A 5,458-nucleotide genomic window follows, 5' to 3' on the forward strand; every position below is an offset into this window, starting at 1 on the left:
AGAGCTGAGGTGGGCTGGGAATTGGGAGACCCCTGTAAGTCTTCCTTCCTAGAGTGCTTATTACAAAGAAAAATGGCAAAGTTAAAGCAGGTGTGATTGGTTACTGATAGAGAAGACATTTCAAACTACCAAAGTCTCTAAACACCAGGGCACTGCAACAAAGCTAAACACTGAGATTCTGTGGATGCCCACCTGAGAAAGGAACCTCCCCCCAAAGGGCAGCAATGGATATCTGTGTCCCTGAGAAAGGGTGACCAGACCTGAAGGGATTAGACTGGCTTTACACGAAGAGGAAGACAACCACCTCGGCAGACCTGTGACACTCGTTACTGGGGCAGAGGAACGAGTTTGATTTATACAGGAGGAGCTTCATGATTCACATGAGAAAATATTTTGTAAATGGTGAGTACACGCTCCGCTGCCTACACAGTCATGCCCATTTCCCTGTCACAGTGCGGGTGTGAGGTCACGCTTTAGTGTGCACAGTATTGTAAGAACAGAGTGAGCTGGTGTGGTGAGAACTCAAGATGAGAATGTAGCAGGAGTAGAATACAGTTTCCAAACCACCGCTTAGAAGGGAGACTGTGATGGTGCTGCAGACCCACAGACCGCACCTGTGGCTTGAGGGCCAGCTGCCACTTCAGGCCCAGGGAAAGTGATGATGTGAAGACAATTTGTTCTGTGGAACCTGAAGTTTTCATGGGGAGGGAGTAGGGAATATGGTTTGTTTAAGGAATTGAAATAAGGGTCTTATGAAGTGGGAAGTTAGTAGGGACAAAGTTAGAGGACTCAGAGGCCATGTGAGAGAGTTTAGGCTTTGTTCTAAAATATTGGAAATCTGAACTCAGGGCCTTGTGCTTGCCAGGCAGGTGCTGTGCTGCTAAGCTACATCTCCAACTTCTCTGTAATATTTTAAGCAGGATGTTTTAAGAAGGATTTTGAAGTTGGGTGTGGTAGTGCATACCCATAATTCTACCTACTGGGGAGGGTGAGACTGGAAGATTGCAAGTTTGCGGCCAGCGTAGGCAACTTTGCAAGACCCTATCTCAAAATAAAAAATGAAAAGGGCTGGGGCTGTAGCTCCGTGGTATAGCCCTGCTGGGTTCAATCCCCGATATCACACATATACAAAAAAAAAAAAGGGTTTTGAAAAATGACATGATCAATTTTATGGGAGACAGTAATTGAGGCAAAGACTAGAAGCCAAAACAGCAATGAACACAGAAAGGATTACAACTTGGCTTGAGACAGGGGTGGACTCAGGGACAGTTTGGAGTTCAATGTGATAAGTGTCAACTCTAACTTGGAAATGGGGTAAGAAGTAAAAGGAACCAAAAGTAATGTCTGCCCAAATGGTTCTGGCTTTGGGGCAATGGCACTCCAGGTGGGATGGGCTTGGGGACATGTTGAACTCGTTTCTGGCCATGTCCAGGCACTGGGGCCTGTGCGTCATTCACATGGAGATGTCTTGGAGGCAGATAGAGAAGAAATTTAAAGATATGGGCAGAGGTCTGGGCTGAGAGTGCCCAGGGAGAGCGTGTTGCATATCAGGACATGAATCTGTGACATCGATGTGGAAGCAAACTGCAGTCTGTATGTATTTTTACATCATTCTCTTTCTTACGTGCTTCACAACAACCATTTTAAAACAAATAAGACCATAAAAGCTCAGTAACCTGGAGCTTTTAATCTGTCAAATTGAAAATATAATTGTCTTTCGACAAACATCAGATCTGAATGGAGAATGGAGGTCTCTATTAACATTTCAACCAAAGGTGATATCATTACTGCAAGCATCGAGCCCTTGCTATTGATTTAGCAATCAATATTTGGCCTGAACTATTGTTCATTTTTCATTCCTGATTATTCACCTTTCTTTCTTACCTAGTCAGGTCAGGAATAATCTTTTCCAGGCACTTCATACACAAACAGATTTGTGAAGAGCCCGAGGTACAATCAAGGATCAGTCTCTCTTACAATTGCCTGCTGGTGAAAAAACCCGTACCAACAGGATGGAACCTAATTGCCTGTTGGTGAAAACTCAGGCAGAGAGGCAGACAGGCAGACAGGCAGATAGTGCCCAAGGCAAGAAATTCTCCTGACTTATCAAAACTCTTAAGAAGTCTTCCCCTCATTTCCTGAGTTAAGCTGTATCTCAGAAGTTAGTGGGATCCAAATTATTGGGCTTCTTTGCATACAAGGTCCTTGCCTTGCTCCCGGGCATTGCAAACACAATCCTTCCCAATTACAGGACAGCCCTGGGAGGGTGGCACTGCCCACGCTGCTTCTCGGGTATCATTTTATTATGAGAGTTTATAGCATTTGGCAACTTCTCTGTGCTCTTTAATCATATGGTATGTGTGCTGATGACCTGAATCTCTCCGCGCACTTGGGATACCAGATATTCCTGCTCCCTGGATCTTCCTGATGGAGGAAGAAGGCAGGAACCAGTTGGGTGAAGACAGCTCCTGACAATGGCAGGTTGGGTTGGCTGAGCCTTCATGCTATGGCAAAGGCCTGCTGGTTGCTGTTGGATAGTCAATGGATTCTTAACTGGACAGTGGAGATCAGGACAGGGAAGTGAGAGTTGTCTCAGTCTGAAATAGGAATCATAGGACCCCATCACCTTGTCCAGGCTGAGTAACACAGACATGGATTTCAGGGATTCTGACAAAGTTGTGCATTTGCTTAGGAAGGGACATTACATTCTGATTTATAGCAGCCTCAAACAAGTACAGACACATATCACAAGAGCCAGCTCTTCCAGGCACATCCAACTTGACGTGCATGGTTATGTTTGTAGCTACGTGATGTTCTCTCCGGGCATCATCAGAATCTATAGCAGAATCCCATGGAAATGATATTTTGCTACCATTCCGTATCTGACTCACGGGGAACACAAATGCCCCTCCCAACTATTCTGAATTCTTTCTTTCATTATAAATCATAAATCTCATTCCTCAATTTCTGGACCAGAAATCATTTAAATATGGGGCTGGGTTTGTTCAAAATGATTTTTGCATTAAATATGAACATAAAATATTATTTTATTAAATAAGATATTAAACATATTAAATAAGATGAACATATTAAATAACATGAACATAAAATTGTGTGATACTTTTTTTCTCCCTCTGGTTTGTTTCGTTGTGAACATTAAGCTTAACTCTTAATGAGATGAGTAATTTTAAAGGAGAGTAACCTGCCCTGGGCTTCCCTCCTGAAGTTCAGAGTTTGATCAAGCCTGACAGTTGGGGTTTGGATATGTCATTAGTCAGCTAAGTTCTTTTTTAATGAGTAGCTTTCTGGTAACTCAGCTGAGTGCATGGTGCTGGTTGACACATGGTCACATATCACCACATTCTCTGAGGCAATGCTTTCAAGCTAAACTTTCCTTGTTGCCTCATTCAATCTGTTCTTCCTCTGCTATTCCTGGTAAATAACTCCCCACCTGGGGGTTGACCAGGTGGAAAACTTCTTGTGACCTCACTCCCTGCTATGGTTTGTATCTTAAGTGTCTCTGAAGGTACATGTGTGGTCCTGGGGGTGGTGCCACTGAGAGAGGAGGGCCCAGGAGGAGGTCTTTATGGTGATGGGAGTGTGCCATGAAGGGACTGTGGGAGCTGGGCTCTTCCTCTTCTGCTTCCCTTCTTTTGGGTCCTGGCAATGAGGTGACAGTTCTTCTCCACCACACAAGCCTAGCATGATGTGCTGTCTCACCACAGACCCAAAAGGAACAGGACTAATCATGAACCGGAACATCCAGGGCTGAGAGCCAAAGTAAACCTTTTCTCTCTATAAGTTGATTGCCTCAGGGACTTGTTACAGTAATGGGAAATGGACTATGCAGTTTGTCTTCACCTTCTCCCATTTACACTTGACCTTGTGCAGAAACGCTGCCTTTGGCCATGCTGTTCTCTTTCTGTAACTTGAATCTCAACTTCCTTCTCCAGGAAGCATCCCCTCCTGAATTCAACTTCTTGATGTTTCCTTGCCTTCCCTGCAAAACTATGGTCTTTCCTATTACTGAAAACAAATGCCCTTCCCTAAAAACAAAATATAGCCATATTTCTCTCCACCTTTTCACCATCTAACTTTTCTAATCATGTTGTATACCCATGTAGCAGGGTGAATGGTCTGAAATTGATATCCACCTGGAACCTCAGAATGTGACATTATTTGGAAAGAGAATGCTCACAGATTTAATCTGTCAAGAATATCTAGAAAAAATAATCATGAATTTATGGTGAGTCTTAACTCCAGTGACTGGAGTATGTGGCTTCTGCTCGACAGGATTGCAATCATCTTGAATCTTAATTTCCTTGATTTCCCTAGAGTAGCCCTCGTAAGTTTGTCCCAGACAGTTCCCCAGAAAACTATAGATAGGCCATTCAAGGGTATGTGGAACTTTGCAACCAGCCTCTGGTGCCAGGAATATGCCTCACTCATTGGTGTCAGCTTAGGATAAACCAGGAGTATTTCAGTTTGGATGGAGCCACTTTTACCCTTACCTATCTTTCCCTCTTTCAGAACCAAATTATGGGACCCACCCAGGGCCACACTTCTGTCAGTAAGTCCTCCAACAAATCACTATGTGCAACCCTGATTTGGCCTTTCCTTGTCTCATGGCACCTGGGCCTCTCTGCAGCACTAGGCATGGGTCATTCTGGAACATTGGTGTCTTTACAAAGGACACAGAGAGTCACAGAGAGGAAGGTGGTGTGAAGACTCCAGAGACAGGAATGCTGCCAGTGAGACCTAGGGAATACCAGGGCCCCCAGAAGCCAGCAGAGCTGAAGAAATATTCTTCCTCTGAGGCTTTTGAGAAAGCCTGGCTCCGACAGCTCCTTCTTTTCAGGCTTCAGCTTCTGAAAATGGGAGCAACTACTGTTTTGATGTTTCCATCCACTCAGTTTTGTTATGGTAGCCCAGGAAACCAATGCAACCCAGTTCTTCCTCGATCTCACCAGATTCTGGAGCAAGAGGAGTGGCTGGCATTTTACTGAGGAGTATGTTCCTAATACGTAACACGGTGTGATCTCATAGGCAGGCTCCATCCAAGTAGAGGTGACAGTGCCTTTGGGGCTGACGGAAGGTCTCAGGGTATCGAGGGACAGAGTCTGGGTCAGGCCAGCTCTACCAGGTTCCACGGCCCACACTCCACCAGGGTATGTGCCAGCCATACCTGAGTGCCAATTCCTTGCAATTTGGCTTCTATTCAACCAAGCCAACTATGTCCTCTCAGAGGTGGCAGTGGTCCCTTAGTAAGTATACCAAGTGTCTTTAGATTGCACCCTGAGAGATCAGCTGTAATGATCCCATCTCCCCATAAACTTTTCTCTTTCTTTCTTTCTTTCTTTCTTTCTTTCTTTCTTTCTTTCTTTCTTTCCTCTTTCTTTTCTTCCTCTTTCTTTCATTTTCTTTTTCTTTCTTTCTCTTTCTTTCTTTCTTTCTTTCT

This window comes from Chinchilla lanigera, unplaced genomic scaffold, assembly GCF_000276665.1.
Source record: "Chinchilla lanigera isolate Chin_1 unplaced genomic scaffold, ChiLan1.0 scaffold00015, whole genome shotgun sequence".
NCBI classification, from domain to species: Eukaryota; Metazoa; Chordata; class Mammalia; order Rodentia; family Chinchillidae; genus Chinchilla; species Chinchilla lanigera.